Raw genomic sequence first — 22,835 nt, forward strand, 5'->3', positions numbered from 1 at the left:
GTGTCTGTTAAATTTCCATGAGCAGTTGTGAAGGTCACTATAATGGACAGTCACCGTTGTCTCTACAGGTCCACACTCCTTGTGCCTCAGGATGCTGATCTTCATGTCCTCTGATTTTCTGGTAGGTTTTGGCCAATGGGAGGCACCAGCAAGGGGTGGATAGGTCAGAGGAGAGAGAGCTGGAGAATTTCTTTCCCTATGTCTCTGTTGGCAGGGTCACGGGGTAGACTGGTTGTTTCCTTGATCCTCCACTGAAGGTCACAGCTCCTGTCAGACCCCGTCTCCTATAGCTGCAGGACTCTGGTTTCCAGTTACTTCCTGCTCCTTTCTTTTGCCCCATCGGGCCCAGGGGTGGTAGAGCCTCCCACTATTGCTAGTCATGGGGCACTGCATTCTCTCTCGTGGCTTTTCCTCAACCCTGCCCGCTCCTTTGTGCACAGACCCGTCATTAAAATCTCTTTGTTCTTTCCATCTGTGTTCAGCCAGAACCCTGACCTGTTCAGCCAGAAACTTCATTGAAATTCTATAATATAAAATTCCTTATAAAATTTGTTTATGATGTTGGATTTATGTGTGAATTTTCAAACTGGAACATTAATGGTCAAGTTTTATTGGGTTTAGTTTGAAAATGTTACTGAGTGCTAGGCATGACAGCACATACTTCATATCTCCAATTGTATTTAATCCTCATCCTAACTGTCCAGGTTAAATTGAGGGTTTTATAGTTGAAGTTGTTAGGCACTTATGTAATAGTTGAACATTGACATTTTTATTGTGTATTTGTATGTATGTTTTAAAACACAACCATAAAAAATCATTTTTCACTGCTAGTCATAGTTTCTATGATAAACACTGTGATTTGTCACCCAGATACTCCTTTAGGAAGGAAGAACTTATTTCTCCAATTCTGGGTGGGCTGCCAGCAGAGAGCCTTCAGATGTCAGACCCCTGCAGATATTGCCCTGGTGGAAGAGAACTGCCTTGCCCAAGCCATGCCCCGTTCCCAGGGTGGCCCATATCCAATGACAGATCGGTGTCTGGGATATAAGGGCTCAGCCTTCTTACCCCCACTTGAGATAATTCTGAAGGGTCATCCAAGCTTTAAGAATTTCTGTGGAGATGACTGGGACCTCCACTGAGATTGCGTTTCAGTTCCTCTTCTCCGTCTGACCAACTCTGCTTCTTTTGCTTCCCTTTTTAGGTATTTATCATGAGAACACTTGTGCATGCTAAACTTTTTTCTCAGCGTCAGACCCAACCTGTGACATTTGGTGCCAGGAGTGATCCAAGAATATGCATGCTGGGATAGGATTCTTTTCCCCAATTTTTTTGAGGTATAATTGACAAATACTAATTGTATATATTCAAGGTGGACAACATGGTGTTTTGATGTACATATACATTGTGAAATGATTGCCACATTCAGGCTAGTTAACCTAATATCCAAGTGAATAATCAAGCTACCATTCATCACCTCACATAGCTACTTTTTGAAATGATAAGAATACTTAAGATATACTCTCTTAGCAAATTTCAAGTATGTAATACATTACTATTAATGTAGCCTTCATGCTGTACATTAGGTCTCCAGAATTTATTCACCTTATAACCTCAAGTTTTTACCTTTTGACCAACATCTTCTCATTTCCCCCACTCCCTGGCCCCTGAACCAACCACCTTTATACTCTCTGTTTCTATCAATTTGACTTTTTCAGATTTCACATATATGTGAGGTCATGCAGTATTTGTCTTTCTGTGTTTGGCTTATTTCACTTAGCATAACGTCTTCTAGGTTCATCCATGTTGTCATTAATGTCAGGATTTCCTTTTTTTATTGTTTTTATTTGAGGTGTACTACATGATGTTTTGATATACACAGTAAAATGGTTACTATAGTCAAGTAAATTAACATATTAATAATCATCTCACTAGTTACCCATTCTGTGTGTGTGTGTTTGTGTGTGTAGCAACAGCACCTATAATCTACTAGCAAAAAATCCCAAATATGATATAGTATTATTAACTATAATCCTCATGTTGTACATTAGATCTCTAGACCTGTTTATTTTACATATCTGCAACTTTGTATCCTTTGACCTACATTTCCCCATCTCCTCCTTCCCACCTCTGCTCTGGTAACCACCATTTTGTTCTTTATCTTTGTGTTATTTGACTTTTGTTTTTTTTAGATTTCATGTACAAGTGAGATCATGAGGTATTTGTCTTTGTGTGCCTGGCTTATTTCACTTAACATAATGTCCTTCAGATTCATCCATGTTGTTGCAAATGACAGGACTTTCTTCTTTTTTCAAGCTGAATATATTCCACTGTGTATATATACCACATTTTCTTTATTTATTCATTTGTTGATGAGCACTTAGGTTGATTCAGTATCTTGGCTCTTGTGAATAATGATACAATGAACATGGGAAGGCAGATATCTCTTTGAGATAGTGATTTTATTTCTTCTGGATTTATAGCCAGTAGTGGGATAGCTGCATCGTATGGTAGTTCTATTTTGAATTTTTTGAGGAAACTTGACACTGTTTTCCATAATAGCTATACTAATTTACATTCTCACCAGCAGTATAAAAGGTTCCCTTTTCTCCACATCCTCACCATTTGTTATCATTCGCCTTTTTCATAAAAGCCATTTTAACAGGTGTGAGGTGATATCCCATTTTGGTTTTGATTGGCATTTCCCTGACAGTTAATGATGTTGAGCATTTTTTCATAAACCTGTTGACTATTTGTCTTCATTTGAGAAATGCCTATTCAGATCCTTTGCCCATTTTTATTTTTTTTATTGTTTTGGAACTTCAGAAATCTTTTATTCTTCTTCTTTAATGTTCTGGCTTCTGCTTCCTTCTATTTGCCCATTTTTAAATTTAATCATTTCCTTACTGTTGAGTTGTTTGAGCTCCTTATGTATTTTGAATATTAACCCCTTATCAGATATATGGTTTGCAAATATATTCTCTGATTCTGTAGATTGTCTATTTTCTTTGTTGCTTGTTTCCTTTGCTGTGCAGAAGCTTTTCAGTTTTATGTAATCACATTTGTCTATTTTTGCTTTCGTTGTATTTTTGAGTCATATCCCTGGGTTGGAAAAGGTGGCAGTTCTCTTCCTGAAGTAGCTCAACAGCGGCTGCTTCTTGCTGGGTGCAGGGGTGTGCAGCTGTGTCACCCTCTTTGGCTGTTGGTTACTCAGTGGGAAAAGATGCTGATGTCCTCTGCAGAACAGGCCATTGGGGACCACAGTGGTTCCCACCGCATTGGCTGATACAGATAGTTTCTGTCTTTCTTCTTTGTTCTTAGCCCTCTCCTGGTGTGTCAGGTATGCTGATCTCACCAGCCATCTTTTCTATGTGGATATCCTCCATGTTTTTGCCCTACTGATGTTGAAGATTTTTCAATGTGCCTGGAACCCTCTCAGAGCCGATTTGGTTTGTGAATAGCTGCCTATACTTGATTTTTTTATACGGTGATGAAGGCTGGTATTTCCTACTCCATTATCTTTCAAACCACCTTTCTTTTTTCTTAATGTAGGTGTTTATTGCTATAAACTTCCTTCTTAGGACTGTTTTTGCTGCATTTCATAAGTTTTGATATCTTGTTTTTCCATTTATGTTTGTTGCAAGATATTCTTTGGTTTTGATTTCTTTGACCTCTTGGTTGTGTGGGAGTATATTGTTGAATTTCCACATATTTGTAAAATTTCCAGTTTTCCTCCTGATATTGATATCTAGTTTTATACCATTGTGGTTGAAAAATATACGTGATATGATTTCAATCTTAAACTTGTTAGGACTTGTTTTGTTGGGCCTAACATATGATCTATCCTGGGAGAATGTTCCACGTGCACTTGAGAAGAATGTGTTTTCTGCTACTGTTGGATGGAATGTTCTGTACATGTTTGTTAGGTCCATTTGATTTGTAGTGTACTTCAATTCAGTGTTTCCTTATTGATTTTCTGTCTGGATGATATATCCATTATTGAAAGTTAGCATTGAAGTCCCCTACTATTATTGTATGTCTCATTTCAGATTTGTTATTTGCTTTATATATTTAGGTGCTCCAACGTTGGGTGCATATATATTTACAATTGTTGTATCCTCTTGATGAATTGACCCCTTTACATAATGACCTTTTCTGTCTTTTTTTCTTCTCTTTTTTTACAGTTTTCAACTTAAAGTCTATTTTGTCTAATATAAATATAGCTATGTTGCTTTCCTGATTTTCATTTGTATGGAATATCTTTTTCCATCCCTTCACTTTCACTCTATGTGTGTCCTTAAAGATGAAGTCAGTCTCTTGTAGGTAGCATATAGTTAAGGTTTTTTTTTTTTAATCCATTCAACCACTCTATGTCTTTTGATTGGAAAATTTAATCCATTTGCATTTAAGGTAATTGTTTATAAATAATCCTTATTTTGCCATTTTGTTAATTTCTTTCTAGCTATTTTTTTAGATCTTTTGTTCCTTTCTTTCTCTCTTGTAGTCTTCTTTAGTGATTTAATGATTTTTTGCAGTGATATGCTTTGATTCTTTCTCTTTCTCTGTGTATGTATCTACTATAGGTTTTTGCTTTGTAGTTATCATCAGGCTTACATAAAACAGTTATAATAGTTTATTTTAAGCTGATAACAACTTAATATTGGTTATAGGCATAACATCTGTACTTTTACTCCCCTGCCCCACATTTTGTTTTTGATATCATAATTTACATTTTTATATTGTGTATCTATTAAAATTATTATAGGTATAGTTATTTTTAATATTCTTTTATTTTAACCTTTATACTAGAAACATAAATAATTTACATGACACCATAACAGTGTTGCAGTATTCTGGATTTGATTCTACACTTAATTTACCAGTAAATTTTATACTTTCAAACGTTTTCATATTAGCTTTTCCTGTAAGGCGGGTCTAATGGTGATGAACTTCCTCAGCTTTTGTTTATGTGGGAGAGTCTTTATGTGTCCTTTATTTCTGAAGGACAGCTTTGCCAGGTAAAGTATTCCCAGTTAGCAGTTTTTTTCTTTCAGTACACTCAGATGTATCACACCACTCTCTCCTGGCCTGCAAAGTTTCTGCTAAGAAATATGCCAATAGCCTTATAACTGTTCCCTTTTATGTGAACAGCCACTTTTCTCTTGCTGTTTTCAAGATTCCCTCTTTGTCTCAGATTTTTGACAGTTTAATTATAATGTTTTGGTGAAGTCTTCTTTGGGTTGAACCTGATCAGACTTTTAAGCTTCATGTACCTGGATGTCCATATCTCTCTCCCCAGATTTGGAGAGTTTTCATCCATTTTTTCTTTATATAAATTTTCTGCTCCTTTCTTTCTCTTCTCTTTCTGAAACTCCTACAATACAAATTCAACTCTTATGATGGTGTTCTATAAATCCCATAGATTTTCTTCATTCCTTTTCCTTTTTGTTTTTTCTCCTCTGACTAGATATTTTCAAATGACCTGTCTTAGAGAGTTTACAGATATTTCTTCTGCTTGATCAAGTCTTCTGTTGATGCTCTCTATTGCATTTTTTATTTCATTAGTTGTATTCTTCAGCTGCAGAATTTTTGTTTGGTTCTTTTTATGATTTCTCTCTCTTTATTGGAATTTTAATTTTGTTCTTGTATTTTTTTAAATTCATCAAGTTGTCTATCTGAGCTTGCTGAGCTACATTACAATAATTAGTTTGAATTCTTTGTCAGACAATTCATTAGATCCCCATTTCCTTGGGGTTGGTTACTGGAATATTATTGTGATCCCTTGGTGGTGTCATGTTTTCTTGATTTTTTCATGTTCTTTGAAGTCTTGCATTGCTGTTTTTGCATTTGAACAAGCATTTACCTTTTTCAGTCTTAACTAACTGTCTTCAGGGAGAAATGCCTTCAAAAAGCAACCTGGCTAGGAATTCTGATGTTCTCTCAAACTTTTTCGATAGATGTGCCTGCTCCACATCTCATATTCCTTCTGATCGATGGAGGTGGATTCTTAAGATTGTGTGTCTTTTCTTGATCCTATAAAGCCAGGCCAAATGCTGAGAGCCTCCCATTTGTTTTGCCTAGGATGGTGCACCAAAATGATCAAGTTTGTGTGCTTCGTCCCAATCCCACAGAATTGGGGTGGCTGTCAGTGTGAGACACTTGCACTTGCTGTTCATGGGGGTGCACTTGAGGATCCAGCTGGGGGAAGGTGAAGTGAGCAGAGAATTTGATGTGCCCAGTTGGTGAAGGTGGGGGGTCCACAGTCAAGATATCCCTAGCAGCTTGTGGGGAGGCTTCCTGAAGGAGTTCATGGAGTGTTTGGTAGATTTTACAGCTTCTCTTTCCTGCTTCCAGTCTCTCCCAATCACTCAGCCATGATTACCTCAGTATTCTCGGTAGGGTAAGAATGAAGTGGGCCTCTGGGGCAGCATCCTACATGACTGAGGGAGCTGGGTGTTCACTCACTGTGCTCTCACTTTCCCCTGTGGAAGAAATCATGGGTCAAGGGTACCTCCCTTGGCACTGAGCTATGTCAACTTGGGAGAGAGATTTCATGTGTAAAGTGAAATTGTTCTTTTTGCCCTCTTCAGTGTATCTATTCTTGGATTTTATGATCCAACAGTGGTACAATCATAGCTCACTGCTGCCTTGAACTCCTGGGCCCAAGTGATCCTCTCTAGTCACTGGGATTATTTTATAGATGTGAGCCACCACACTTGGCTCTGATGTTTGCATTTTTGATATCCTATTTTTGACATTCAATAGTGTATAGCTTTGCTTATTTATATATCCAATATTTAATCAATATTTTGATAAATATTCAATATTTAACAAATATTAAATAAAGAATTTAAATATTCAAATTAGAGAGGTTTCTGGAAAGATGATATAAGGAGAGTAAATTTGCCTATTTCTTTTCCTGAAATGTACAGACATGAACCAAAAGAACCAAATAGAGAGGAAAAAATATATATCCACAGTGAAACTAGCAGACAGCTAAATTCCACATCACAGACTGAAAAATATCTTCTAGAAGCAATATCATTTGAAACAAATTAGTTGAAGATAGATGTTCAGAGCTGCCTCCTCTATCCTGTGATATTGTAAATGTAAGTTAGTAGATAAAAAAGAGCCTTATTATTAACCTTTAACTGCAGTAAGGATTAAGCCTGTGGGTGGATCAAGAAGAAACAGGGAGAACCTTGATGGGGGCACATTTCTATTCCAAGGAATGTCAAGGGAGATGATGTTGGAAGGAGACCATGTGTCCCCACAGTCTTTATTGTTTATGACCTGGCCACAGACTAGGGTAACCTTGAGAATGGCCAGGATGCTAAGAGAGTACCCTCACAGAATCAATATGTTTACACAGTTGGGATTAATCAGTTTTATAGGAGAATAATTTATATTAAGGATGCTTGCTAGCTATTTCTCAGCTCACTCCTACACCTGAAAGATCAACCAGAGACTAAGGGATGAATATTGATGTAAAAATCCTAAATAAAATATTAAAAACCAGAATCCCTGCAGAACATTATAAAAGAATGCCTTATGTCCAAATAGAGTTTATACAGAAATACGAGGATGATTCACCATGAGTAAATAAAGGAATAGCAGAAGTTAAATGACACCACAAGGATAAACATTCTATAAGATAATTGGCCATATTTCTTCGAAAGTCAGTGTCATGAGGCAAAAAGTAAGAGACTTTTCTAGATAAAAGAGACTGAAGAGACATAACAACCAAATGCAATGCATGACACTTGATTAAATCCTGGTTTGAGAAAAATAAATATGAAATAGATTTTTTAGATGATTGCAAAAAAGTTAGTGTATGTATAGAACTTGTTATATAATAACAGAAAATTATTATTTACTTTAAGGTATAGTCATGGTAATGTGATTATGTAAGGGAATGTCCTTATTAGAAGATACATGCTGAGGTTACTTAGGGGTGAAGTGTTATGATGTCTGCATCTTATTTTCAAATGGTTCACAATACATGAAACAGACAGAAAGGTAAAACAAATATGGCAAAATGTTAATAATTTCTGAATCTAGGTAGTGGGTATGGATGTTCATTTTGCTGGTCTTTCAAATTGTTTACATGTTTGAATTTTATCCATAATAAAAAAAACTAGGAGGAAAAGAATACATTTAAAGGTATAAAACAGGCTGGGCACATTATTCACGCCTGTAATCCCAGCATTTGGGGAGGCCAAGATGGGAGGATCACTTGAGACTAGGAGTTTGAAACCAGCATGGGCAACATAGTGCTTCCCCCATCTCTGCAAAAAATAAATACAATTAGCCAGACGTGGTGGCTCACACCTGTAGTTCCAGCTACTCTGGAGCCTGAGGCAGGCGGATGGCTTGAGTCCTGGAGTTTAAGGTTATAGTGAACTATGATGATGCCGATGATGCCGCTGAACTCCAGCCTGGGTGACAGAGTAAGATCCTATCTCCAAAAAAAAAAAAAAAAAACAAAAAAACCAAAAAAACCCAAAACCAGATGTCAAATAATTAAAGACAATGATAAAAGAAATAAAATGAGAGGCGCTTAGACAACATAAAGAAATGGAAAGGAAGCAGAGCTAATGCAAGAAAATGAGGAAGAAATAAATGAAAACTGAATTAGCAATAGCACACAAAAAACCTGACACAGCTGAAAACAGGGACCGTGACATGAGATAGACTTGAAAAAAAATCACAGAGGGTGAAATTAAAAAGAAATGAGAGCAATTACAGAGAAGATGATAGATATAGCTACAAAGAAGACTGGTTACAAAGACTCAACATATACATAATTAGTATTCCTGAAGAGGATAAAATATATTCTGGGGTTTCCTACCTAACTGAATTCTTTCAGGGCTCACCACATTTAATTCTACATTTAATATCCCAAGTTATTCAAATTTATGTAATAGGGGAGCCTGAGTTTCAATGGCAAATCCAAAAAATTAAACAAATTCAAAAACTCTAGGAGAGGGAAATGGAGATTGTGGTTAAGGTCTTCTGAAGTGAGTAGTTTTGACAATAAAATGATCAAAAAAGAAAGAAATTATGAAACTCTGGTACTATCCAATGCAATTATGCTTTGAAGAAATGTCTGCTCCCTGGTTTGGACATAGAGAAAGAGTAAGAAGAGGAAATTCTGAAATGATTTGTTCATATTCATTGCTTACTCCAACTTTGATTAGTGTTTTCCTATAGTTAATGTTAGATCCTGTGTCATTAGTTCTCTGCAACCTAAACAACTCTTTATACTAAGTAAGAAAAGAAACTGATCAAACAAATTTAAAGCATTTCCCAAGATTTCCATGGTTTCAGTAATTTCTGTTTTCTGTATCCTAAGAGAATCAAGAGTTCACTGGAGGTCAAAATGTCATTGCAAATCTTTGTCAGTGGGCAATTTTTCTTTCCACTTCTAGGATTTCAAGTGCACACAGGTTACCAGCTGTTCCTTATCATTATTCCCATGGAGGTTCTGAATTCTAAATATAAGGTATTAACTTGTGGTGCTGCTATTTATTTATCTGTGTGACTTTGGGAAAGTTTTTAAATATGTTCTAGTTTTGCCCTTGTAAAATGAAGATAATATACACCTCATAAAGTTTTTGTGCGGATTAAACAAGATATTCTGGAAAATATTTGGTTCAGAGTCTGGGGCAGAGAAGACACTCCAATAATATCCTACTGTTTCTTCTTCAATGATAAGAGCTCGTAAGTAATGAAATGTGATAATGCCAAAAGGAATACCCCTTCACTGAAGGACTTTGTTCCTCGGCAGTAGCCCACCCATGATATCTGTTACATTACTCTATAATCTTAAAATTGACATAGCATAGCATTCTGCTGGACATTTTATGTATGGAAATAATTAGAAATTTTATTTTTGGTTCAAACAATGGCCTCTGAGCATATGGAGGCAGGCCTCTTAATTCATTGGCAATGAGTTCCTAAACTCTGTTGAATCTGCAGCTGTGAACCTGCAGTACACATCCTCTGGGCATTTTTAACAGGTTTTAGCTTGGCCATAATTAATAAATTAATAATTGGTGTTAAGAAAATTTAATGTATCATGAAAGGAGAAACAGAAACAGCAAGTAAGAAATGTATGTTTCTATAAGGGATATGCTATTAAAACAAAAGAAGAGCTTGGCTTAACCTTGGCTGGCATACTAGCACAGTTAGATTGGTTACCCTCCACCCCCTCAGGAATGGTCTTCATTTAAACACTGATCACTGAGGCTACGGAAGTTATCATGCTTTATTAGTATGGTGATATAATGAAAACTCTGAGAGTATTAATAATTAATGTTTAAGTGTTAAATTCACACAGAATCACATCTGCAGCCTTGAAAGGAAAAGTGATCCACATACTGTCTTTGAAAAACTGTTGCTGTAAAAAGTCGTATTTGTCTACTAATTACTCTTCTTTAGCAAGAAAGATCTCTGTGTAGAGTGTCTTCATCGCTCTCAGCAAATTACCCAATGTTCAATACAATTTTAGGCACCCAATAATAAGAGTTAAGAATCTATACAATGCTTTTTAAAGGGCTCCTGCAAGTTGTTTTGCATTAACTCTTTTATTATTATTTATTTAATGTCCAGAGATTGGGAATTTTTGTAGGAGATTATAGGTTTTTGTTCCCTTCAGACTAGAGGCATGGCCTGAGAATGAGGCTGTCCTAGTAAGAATAGTGACTTTGGCATCATTACTTTCCTTGGAAAATAGAGAAAGGAGTAAGAAAGCTGTATATGAAGTGAATATTATTTTTGTGCCTTTCTTTCCTTTTTTTTCTATAATAAACTCCTAAGTGTGATCAGAGGCCATGTGAAGGTTTGAGGTGCACGATGCCTTCTCAAGATCTCAAAGGAGATGTCTGAAAGGACACTTAAATGACCATGTCTAAAACAGAACCAAGCTCATTATTTGGGCTCCCAGGCCCCATGTGTTCTCCTTCTGGGTTTCACAACATAGCAAATGGCTCCACTGTTCACTCAGGTGCATAAGCCAGGAACTGGAGGGCTATTCTTGATCTGGATGCATCCTTCTACTTCAACTCTCACCACTCTCTCTGATTGTTTTACTTAATATCTTTCCAATTGATCTATTTCTCTCCATCTTTACTGCCACTGCTGTAGACAAGCCATCAGCGTGTCTTGCCTGGACTACTGCAGTAGCCATCTAACTGGTCTCTCCATTTCCACATTCCCCTTCTAATACATACTCTGCTCCTCAAGTGATCATTTAGAACCAACAGGATCACATCAACAGGCCTACTTAAAATCACTGCTGTTGGTACAAAGCCTGTGTGATCGGCCCCTGGATATCTCTCCAGGCTTATCTGTCACCTACTCTTCACGTACTACAAACTACCTTCTGAGAATTCCTCGGCTGTGATGTGCTGTCTCACAGCAGGGCTCACTTTAGGTAACTCTTCTTCATCTTTCAGACCTCAGAGCAAAAGTTAGCCCTGGGCATCCTTCTCAGATACTTCAGGCTTGGTCAAATCCCTATTATGTGCTTTTATTGCACCAGGTACTTCTCCCTTCAACATTTATCACACGTACACATTGTGTGATCATTTGTTCAAGAGCTGTGCAGGACCCCTGTCTATTAGGTGCACCGTTGTAGTTCAATGTCTGTCACATTGTAGCTTTTTTCCTCTTCTTTTTACATTAATTCTCTAGTTCCATTTATGGCTTTTTTCTGTGTTTGATCTTCAAGATTGGGTTGCGAGAGGAAGCCAGAGCCTATGAGAATTAGCCATCTTGTCAGGAACCGAGAATTCCCTGTATCTATTCCTTGTAATTTTCATAATTAAAATTTTAATGACTTAAATATACTCCACCTTATTGATGTGGCACAATGTGAGACATTCCTTAAGGCAGGGAAAATGAAACTATAGTATATAGGATTATACATAGGTCTTAAAATTATAATAAAAGTAATGAAGTGGTTAGCATAAAAGTCAGGATAGATATTATCTTTTGGGGGAGGAAGAGATTGTAATTGGTAAGGGACATGTCAGGGGGCTCTGAAGTCTAGCAGATTTTCTGCCTCTTGAAAAGTGTGATGATCAGGATGGGCTACACAATTTGTGGAGCCAGTGCAAAATGAAAATGTAGGGCCTCTGGCTTAGAAATTATTTTAAAGTATCAAGACAGAGATAGCAGAAAATTAAAACAAGCATGAGGCCCTTGTAAGTGTGGGTTCCTGTGTGACTGCATAGGTTGCATGCCCATGAATATTCAATTATATGAGTATTCACTTTATAATAATTTGATCAGCTAGATATTTATATTTTATGTGTTTTCTTCTATGTTTGTTATGTTTCACAATAAAAATACTAGAAATAATTGAATAAAAACAGAACTCAAAAAATGACAAAGAATGAACTAGAGAGCTCCTACTCTCTTTTAGGCAGAGACAAAAAGATAGAAAATAAAAATAAAAAGTCAAGAGATGGAATATAGAAGGAATAGTCTTAACATCTGTACCATAAACAGGAAGCTCCAAAGGAGAGAAAAAAATAAGCAAAGAGTAAATATTTTAAGAAATAATGATGGAGAATATTCAAGAATAAGAAGTAGTAGAAAGAATTTATAGATTACCAAATAGGATAGATAAGGAGAAATTTACACCTGGGTATACTATACTAAAATTTAAGAGCAACAAAGAACCAGAGAAAATTCTAAAAGCTTCTGGAGAGGAAGAAGAGATCACTCATAACGAAACAAGAATAATATTAATGACAAAATTCTCTTTAATGACATGAGATACAAGAACACAATGAGGGCCGAGTGCGGTGGCTCACGCCTGTAATCCTAGCACTCTGGGAGGCTGAGGCGGGTGGATTGCTCGAAGTCAGGAGTTTGAGACCAGCCTCAGCAAGAGCGAGACCCCGTCTCTACTAAAAATAGAAAGAAATTATATGGCCAACTAAAAATCTATATAGAAAAAATTAGCCGGGCAGAGTGGTGCATGCCTGTAATCCCAGCTACTTGGGAGGCTGAGGCAGTAGGATCGCTTAAGCCCAGGAGTCTGAGGTTGCTGTGAGCTAGGCTGACGCCATGGGCAACAAAGTGAGACTCTGTCTCAAAAAAAAAAAAAAAAAAAAAAAAGAACACAATGAGGTAGCATTTTCAAAACTTTAAAGGAAAAATCCTTTGAACTTAGAATTTTATATTCAGCTAAACCAGTAGTTCTCAAACTTTTTGATCTCAGAAATCCTTTACAGTCTTAAGAATCATTGAGGACCCTAAAGAGGTTTTGTTTATGTGCATTATGTCTATTGATATTTAATGTATTAGGTATTCAAACTGTGAAAACATAAGAATAATTTTATTACTTTATTAAAAATTACTAATTACATTTTAGCATAAACATACTTATAAATATAAACATAAGTAAAAATAACTGTATATTTCAAAACAAAATACAATTAGCGAGAGAAATGGAATGGTCATTACCTTAATCAGACTCAGCGCTTGATCTCTGGGGGGAAAAAAATCTATCCCCAAGGCATTTGTCAAGAACAATCAGTGGGAATTGTTTACTATCTCAGCTGTCTGAAGCTAGGCTACCAGGTGGGGCAAACAAGCCTGGCCAGAAACGTAAAAGGAAAATTTGGGAAATGAGATGTCCATAGGCAGCTTTGAAAAGCTCTGACATATTCTTTAGACTCTGGAAGGCCATGTGCATGTGTAGGCCTTTGTGAATATCTAAGAGATATCAGAGAGGGCCTGAGTTTCTCACCTCTGGCTGAGGCTCTGTACAAGCAGGAAGTGAAGGCTAAGGCAGAGTTGTTGAAGTGTTGAAGGCATATCCCAACACAGGCTTAGATCCCCTGGCCAAATCTTCTAATCTTTCCTTAAAATGGTTCTAAGAAGGGGAGAATACAGTTGTAGGATAAAGGAAGATGCCTTGCACTTAGAAAATGAGTGTTCTTGTGGTGAGAGAAGGTCTGAACATATTCTGATGTCTCTATCTTCTCTATAGATCCTGCACAAGTGGTGACTTCATTGCAGTTTATCTCTTCTATGCCTGCATGTTCTCTAGTGTAGTTCTAGAGGCTTCTGAAATAAGAATCTGGATAATGAGAGGATACCAGGTTATCTCCCTAATGTTAGACTTTATTTTCACTAAACTTAAAATCAGAAAACAAAAGCAAACAAATGAAATAAACTACCTAATCAGTTATAAAGTATAAAAAAATGTACTCCAAAGTGGAGTAAATCTAGAACAGTAGTGTTTTAGAAAAGAACATTAAGAAAAATAAATAATGCTGAAAGCAGACTGTAAATAAAGCCTGCTTTAAAGCAAAAGGGCTAAATCAAAAACGAAAACTTTGAAGCAGTTGAGGAGATACAAGAAGTATGCCAATAAGCTGAGTGAGTTGTGAATAAGGAGGAATCCCACATCTGCTTGGGAAGCTTTTTCCATAAAGAACTCATAATCTAAGCCTGTCATTTAAGGGTTAGTCCGTTGAAAAAACAAGCCTTTATCAGTATAGATGTCGATTCTCTTTCACAGGGTGGCACCAAGAGTGGAAATGATGTGAAAGGAGCCCACGGTTCTTTCCTTAAATTAGTGATGTAAGTTTGCCTGTTTTCATGGGGCTTGCTGTGCTTTTTAGCATTTTAAATCCTATTATGGCTAGAACTGGGTCTGGGGATCAGGAGAGTCAATTCATATTATTTTCTTTTCATCCTGTTGCCCAATCTTAGACTAGTTCAATTTCTGAAGCATTACAATTTTGGAGTTTAAGGGAGAGTTGAGCTGCATCCCCTCAGTTCACTTCCTGCTAATTAGGTATAGGAGCCCCATGTATATCTTCCTTTCCCCAAGTAGGAGTTAAGCATATTTGGGAGTGATTGACTCTTATGGGCTGGGCACCTAGAAGCAGATGAAACAACAAACAGACAGACAAATTTACATCCCAGGCAACACCACTATCAAGTACATAAAAATGCTTTATAACTGGTTTAATAAAAGAAGTTATTACTATTTTTCAAATTCAACTAAGCACCAACATTGTGCCAGGCACTGAGCTAGGTGCTTGCACATATATTATTTCATTTCATTCCTGGTATTGTTATCTTCCTAAAGTTTCAGTGGGAAATTAAGTGATACTATAAACCATTTGTGGGTAATATTGCTCCCAAGTTCTTAGAGAAAATGCAGAGCTTTAATGAATGGTTTATTTCAAGATTGAACTGAATGTAGTGTAGGGTAGTGTAGCTCACTCAGTCCAAGTTCAAAGGCCTGAGAGCCTGGGAGGCCACCCGTGTAAGTCCTGGAGTAGAAAGGCCAGAGATCCTGGAGTTCTGATGTCCAAGGACAGGAGGAGAAGAGTGTATCCCAGCTCCAGAAGAGAGAAAGACCAATTTGCCTTTCCTCTATTTTTGTTATCTGGGCCCCAGGTGAATGGATGTTGCCTGCTCACATTAAGGGCAGATCTTCCCCACTTAGTCCAACCAGATTCCCACACCAATCTCCGGAAATACCCTCACAGACACACTCAAAAATAATGCTTTACAGATTCTCTAGATATTCCTTACTAATCCAGTCAAGTTCACACCTAGAATTAACCATTACAGTCATATCACCTCTAAGCTCAAATGACTTTTCATATAATGCGTCAGAGTACGGGTTAAAAACTGAGGCAATAAGTTATCTCACTTGCAGCCTTTAGAAATGCTCTCTATCTGGAGTTGGAATGGGACTAGAAACACATGGTGAAGCCCAGTCATCTGGATCCACATGCCTGATCTTGACTCTGGCATGTAGATCTGTTGACATCTTATCTGGATGGCAGACTTAGAAGTCGGCTTCAGGGATGTCATAAAATCTCATTATATGCATCCACATGCTCAGCTGTTTTTTCTTAGGGGTTTTAAAGCAGCTTGTAACTTTCAAAAAGGAGTTATCAGATGCAAACTGTTTAGCTGAATCAACGTACTAAAAGGACTTTTTGACAAAGTTAGGTCAGTCCTGCTGTCTTTGCAGAGTTTGGACATTCCCAATGTGTCTACATTTTCCCAGTGCTCGAGGTGACAAGTTCTCAGACATGAGACCTTTTGTAGGACATCCAAGGAAAGAGACAAAGCAACATAATCTAAATCGGAATAGAAAACCATTTGGGATTGGTTCAGTATATGATGTCATAGGACCAATGCTCTACCCTAAGACTCTCTATGGTAATTGACCTTATTTGAAAGCATTTCAAAACATCTCTCTCGAAATATAAGAAACATGAATTTTTCTTTTCTATACCCGTTATCGATATTCCTTCAAAACTCCATCACTTTCTTTTCTTCTCTGAGGTTAATATTTTATAAACTTTAAAGCTTTAACTGTTTAATCATTCCTTTTAAATTCTTTGAAAATGACATGCAATCCAATGGTTATAAAACTGTACTCAAAGGAATTAAATTCAAGGCAGCTTGCCTTTGCCTTTGGCAGAGATGTGTATAGCGGGGAAGGACTGGCAAATTCATGGGTCCCTGGGGTGAGAGCAATTCCTAAGTCCTCATAAGTGTGATCAAAGGGAAACCATAAGCAAATATCTAATCAGGTATTCTTTTGTTTTCTTTTTATAAATGCCTTCATTTTAATAAAGAAACCATAAGGGAAGGGTTTAAGAGTTTTAATAAATAAACAAAAAGTAAATCAAAGAGTTTTGAACTTGAAGATAGAGAAAAGATACAGAAACAACTTCTATGAAGTCTGTGCTTCCAAAACATTGTTGGAATCACCTGGTCGAATCTTTAAAAACTGCTGATGCCTGTTTCTCCCTCTCAGACATTGCCATTTAGTAGACATTGATTGCCACCTGGTGTTGGGAGTTTCCCAGGTGTTTCTGGTGTAAGCAGCTTGGGAACCACCATGTCAAAGAGTATTTCCTCAAGAAGATGCTTCATGCTCTGTGATGAGTTTTTAAGGACATTCATTACCTATAGTGGGCTGAATGGTGGCTCCCAGAAAGATGTGTCCATGTTCTACGTTACTTTATTTGGAACAAGAGTCTTTGGGTATGGAATTAAGTTAAGGATCCTGAGATGAGGAGATTATCCTGGATTGTCTGGGTGGGTCCTAAATCCAATGACAGGTGCCCCTATAAGAGGGAGGAGATTAGACAGAGAGACAGGGAGAAGGCCATATGAGCCCTGTAGCTGAAACTGCCTATGAAAAAACAATGTAAGACCATAGGGCAGGAAAAGTGATAAAAGTCTGATTTCTACAAAAGTGTAGATATACCTAAATGTTAACCAGCCATTGTTCTCTAACTTCTCTACTGCTGTAACTGTTCACTCCTTAAGTGTCACATCCTGACAGTTGCAAGACTTGTGACATCCCTAACTGCTTCTATAGATAATGTCACTGTTGTAAAACCTAAGACTAGTCTTTGAGATACCTTCCAGACTCTGCATTAGGGAGGACTGTTGTCAACCAGATCAGTGGCCATGCGTGGGAGCTGCCAGTCCAACAAGTCTTTTGATTTCCTACCCAGGAACTGTCCCAGCCAAGAAGACAATTTCTGCTTCCCAGCCCTGTGAGTTCATCCCCAGCCAATCAGCAGACCCAATTCCCTAGCCCTTTGTTTGCCAAACCACCTTTAAAAATCTCAGCCCCCAAATTCTCCAGGAGATGGATTTGAGAAATTACTTCCATCTCCTCCCCTGGTGCCTTGCAATGTCAACCTCTTTCTCTGCTGCAACTCCTGCTGTCTCAGTATATTGGCCTTTATCTGGGCAGTGGGCAAGGGACCCATTGGGCGACAACATAGTAATGAAGGCAGATTGGAGCGAGACACCCGCAAGCCCAAGAATGCCCATAGCCCCTGGAAGCTGGAAGAGGCATGGAAGGGAATCTCTCCTAGAGGATCTGGAGGGAGTACAGCCCTGCTGACACCCTGATTTTGGACTTCTGGCCTCCAGAACTGTGAGAGAATAAATTTCCATTGTTTAAAGCCGCCCAGTGTGTGGTGATTTGTTACGGCAGCCCTAGTGAACCATATATTACTAAATGCTGCTGTAGCAGTGTGGCAGATGCTAATATGAAGGATAAAGTTGATAAATGCTAGCTTCTGGCCACAAAGGTATCACAGCCACGGGGGAGAATTGTGATTCAGGTTTAAATGTCTCCACTCTGGGTAGCTGGGCTGGGGTAACAGCTTGGCAGGCCATTGTTTGCTAAAGTGAAACCTCCTCTGCTTCATATATACTTTATCTTTATATCATGGAGGACTTTTTCAGTTGTGACAAACAAATTCCACTGGCCTCCCCTATACTGGTGAATAGATGATTGACTGAAATGTCCTAATAGAATGCTCAATGACTCAATTACAGGATCAAACAATGTAAATGGGATAGAGTTTCTTTCCATCTGTCAGCTCTGCTCCCCATTACTTGGGCTCCATTCTCAGGCAAGCTTGGTCCTTTGGGGGCAAGACAGCAGCAGTGCCAGATCTTGTGGCCACAGAACTTCAACTGCTCTGTCCCAGAAGTATCAGAAAACAACTCCTGGTGCTTCACCGGCAGCGATAGTATTAAATGCTCATCCCTGAACCCATGGCTATGATCAGGGGAAACAGCACGTAGGGACTGATTTAGGTTAGTGTAAAGGGTGCAGATATATGGATGTATGCTGATGTCACTGAACATTTGATTCTGCCTCAAAGCTAAATTTTAATGCTTAGGGGTGCTGATTGATTGTAATTTATTCTTATAGATAGAATACTTGTATTCTAGTCTTGCTGGTCATAATCAATTACTATTTAGAAACTATCTTTTGGGCATTTTTCCTTTTTGTTGTGGAATTTTCTCTTGGCCACAGGCCCTGCATGGAATGAAATCTGTCCCAGTGTGATAATTGGTTAGATGACAGGCACTGCACAGTGCCTCAACAAGGCAGAATGGATGCATCTGAACGACCATATTGGGGACCACATGGTTTGGCTTCTAGGTATACATATGTGGGCATTTCCTGTAGAAGTTGCTCCTCTTGAATAATGAACTGTCTGAAAGTGAAATATGCTACCTCTTGTCATCACTGAGATGTTGACATAAGGGTATCTTTGGTTCCAAGTAGTTATACTGAAATAAACCCTCCCTTTTCTGAGTATTTGGCTTGGGAGCCCATTCCTAGAGATTGGGGATACATAAGATATTTCTCAAGTTGCTTTTCTCCTCCTCCAGTTCTCTCATCCCCCTTTTTCCAGTTAAAGAAACTGAATTGCTTGTTCTGTACAGTTTTTTACAGTCTGGTTTTGTTGATATATTCCGGTGGTGTTACTTAACATCCTCTATATTTCCTGGAAATTGGCAAAGGAATCTAGAGTCTTGATCACGTTCAGATTCAGATTTGACTCGGGGCAGGTTTACTTCAGAGGTGGTTTTGTGCTGTTCCATCAGGAAACACCCATGGTCTTGTTGTCTCTCTTTTTTTAACATTAGCAATCTTTGATGATCAATGCCTGGATCTATTAATATGTCAGTGGTTGCAAAATAGTGATGTTTTAGTTTTATCATAACCTTAGATTTTTATGCATGTACATAGTCTAAAAAGTCATATATACTCAATGATCTTGGGAGATAAAAAATAAAAAAGTCAAATATTACAATAATATATAATAAAAAACAGCATTCCTCTGGTCCACTCCAAATATTTTCCAAAACAAACAAACAATTTAGTGAAAAGGGTAGGATTGTTACACATTTCTGCAAATCTTTTTAATGTCTAGCTTAATAGGAGACAGCTGGATTCTCATATCTTCTCTGCATGTATCCTCTGGAAAATTCCCCTATATGGTAATGAGTGTAAAAAAGACAAATAGCATTATGATATTATTATAAAGACAGTTTTGACCTTGTAGATCCCCTGAAAGTATCTTGGGGACTCCACATTTTAAGAACTGCTCCAGAGAGCAAACTCTCCTCCTCTTGCTGGGGTGAGAATGGGTTGGTGGTCTGACTGTACAAGTTGGGGAAAGGATCTGGGGGTCTAAGTGCTCCTTATACAGAGGCTCATCAGTTCTCCTGTTCTGAGCTTCACCCCTCACCCCTGCATTCTATTCTTCCCTTGGTATCTGATGTATTTAATTCCCGAGATGTACTGGAGTTCTACAGCATGGATTGCTTTGTTTTCATTTGCATTCTCCTTTATAAACTCTAAAATTTCAGCTTTTCCCATTCTGCTAAGTTGATGTAGGGGTTTTAAAACATGTCTGCAAATACTCTGATATTTCTCCCAATGAAAGGTGGGGATCTGTTCTCTCTTCTTGAATATGGGCTGGCCTCAGTGACTGACCAGTAGAGTACAGTGAAACCATGGTAAGTGTCTTCCAAGGCTAGGTCAGAAAAGATGATACGCCTTCTGTCTAACTCTCTTGGGACAGTCATCTTCAGATCCCTGAGGTGCTATGTAAGAGATCCTAGACTGCCATGCCCTGAGGAAGCCCAGACCACATAGAAAGATCACATGCAGGGGTTTCAGGTGACAGCCCAAGCTGAAGTTCCAACAATAGCCAGCATCAATTGCCAGATGTTTGAGTAACAAAGCTTCCAGATAGTTTTAGTCCCCAGTTGTTGAATCACCCAGTTTTTGACTCTTCTCAGCTGAAGCTCTCCACATTATAAACTGACAAGCTGTCTCTGCCATGTCCTTTCCAAATTCCTGACATCCAAAATTTGTGAGCATAAAAAAGCCATTGTTTTAAATTGCTAGGTTTGGGAGTAGTTTGTTACACAACCACAAATAGTAGTCAATGACCACTCATTCCTCTGTTTCTCATCAAGAATGTTCTTGTCCTTGTTTGTCCATTGTCTTCCTCTCGTTTCTTTGTCCTTTTGTCTTTTTTTGTTTAACCTCCTTATTTCTTTACTCTTATTTTAGGGATTTTGACAGGTAGTACAAAGAAATGTTCACTTTACAATGTTTCAAAAGATAACGTTTCCAAGTGTCTTATATCCCATTGAAGTACATTTCAAGATTGTCTTCATTTTCAATGTAGTGTGGCTTTAAATTGGCATCTCTGTGAGTGCGTGTGCCTGTGTGTACATGAAACTATTTCTTTGACCCCTTTCAGGAAAAGTTAGGAGAAGAATGACTACTCCATGACAACAACAGTGTGCTTATTGTCAACCGTGCCCATGGTATGCCACTAAAGCTGAGGTGCTCTAGATGAAAACACACCTTCCCACACCTTTGGTAACTTGGGGATGGTATATTTTTCAGTTGTTATGTAAATACTTACAGTGCTCTAAATCTCCAATGGGAAGTAACCACTTTATAATGTTAAGTATTTCTGTTTTCTCCACAGATCTCCACACCTGTCAGATGACAAAGGGTCAGATCAAAGCAAATCAAATCCACTAGGGTTTGTTGAGCTCATTAGGAAGGGTAGTGTGCGGGAACATCACCTAAACAGTGCCCGAAGGAAATTAGTCTGGAACAGTCTGCTGCCCATCCAGGTGAGATCAGGCTGTGGGGCTCGTGCATTCTCTTTGACCATGTTTCTTTTTCCAAGTTTAGGGAGACATAATGCCCAAATGGACTCTATAAACAGAAGTATTTAACTTGTTCTAGCCAGTGTCCAAGGCACTTCCTTTTGTTTATTCCACCAAGATTTTGCTTTTTCTCTAGAACCATTGAGTATACTACTAAGGAGGTAATACTTATATATTAAAGTAATAATCACAACATAACACAAACCTACCTGAAGTGTGAATAGAGCAAACCCATGGAAGGAAACAGGTGGGAATTATCCAAGCAGACCAGACCCTTTCTCTCAGAGGGCTCTTGCTTTCACCTGAGATGCCACCACTTCTGTGTACAAGGGCCTTCTGCCAAGGTCTTCCAGTGACCCCCACCTTGTCAGCAGAGTAAATTATTAGTTCTCCTAGCTCAGATCCAGCACTTTGTGAAGCCTTCTCAGCTCAGCCACACCATTATGTTATCATCCCCTGTCTTGGAATAACTGGTCAGTTACTTTTATCACTAACAATATGGGCATGGTCTTTAAAGACCATATATATGCAAAATTGCAACTTAATTGTTTTAAACTGAATTTAACATTTAACTTGAGCTCCATTTGTTTTATTCTGAGATGTCCTGCTTCTTTTTACAGGGAGGTTGCATCTAAATTCTGGGGACTCTCTCAACACCCAGGAGGAAGGGGCATCTACATTTGGTTGTCACTGGTACCTACTGGTGTCTGTTGGCTCATCCTTTCCTGTTTTAGTTGTTGGCTTTTATCCCTGCTGGCATCCATGAAACATGGGCTTTCCCAAATGGATTCAAAGGCAAGTTCTGGAAGAATACTCTCTGTTTCTGATTTGACTGACATCGAGCCTTCTTCAGGTCCTTGGACCCTCTTTGCTATACTGAGCCTCCATAGGTTCAGGTCAAGAAAAGCTTTTGATGTTCTTCCACGTGACCTTGGGGTCATGAGAACTCAGTGGGGCTGTCTGCAGCTCCTGTTGCCTGGTCACCCTGTGTGCTCTACCACTGCGGGGTGTAGGAAGTGGGGTTCAGATTTCCTCTGGTCTCGCATCCCAAATCTGCAGTGGGTTCTTTCAGCTGAGAGGGCAGAGGCTGCTATCCCACCAGCCTCTGGGCCCCTCGCTTCCCACTGGCTGCTCCTGCAGCTGAGAGAGCCTCCTTTGTGGGTGGAAAATTCTTGCTGCTAGCATAGAGGGAGTGACATTAACAAAAAAAAAGTTCTTGCTGCAAGTAGTCTTCTAGCCTTCTATTTGTTTCATATCTGAATTTAAAAGTATCAAAGCCAAATAATTCGAATCCTTTGGTTCTCATGGTTCCCCTCGTG

The 22,835-nt window shown here is 38.4% G+C and overlaps 1 long non-coding RNA gene across 1 annotated transcript; it reads left to right on the plus strand.

The window, feature by feature from the left end:
• The first annotated feature begins 1,313 nt into the window (after positions 1–1,313).
• Positions 1,314–22,278, plus strand: LOC123648449. The gene is made up of 3 exons (XR_006738628.1): positions 1,314–1,334; positions 21,330–21,480; positions 22,137–22,278. It is a non-coding gene; the product is annotated as an uncharacterized LOC123648449 (long non-coding RNA).
• The last annotated feature ends 557 nt before the right edge of the window (positions 22,279–22,835 follow it).

This window comes from Lemur catta, chromosome 12 (genome assembly GCF_020740605.2).
Source record: "Lemur catta isolate mLemCat1 chromosome 12, mLemCat1.pri, whole genome shotgun sequence".
In the NCBI taxonomy this organism is placed as follows: domain Eukaryota; kingdom Metazoa; phylum Chordata; class Mammalia; order Primates; family Lemuridae; genus Lemur; species Lemur catta.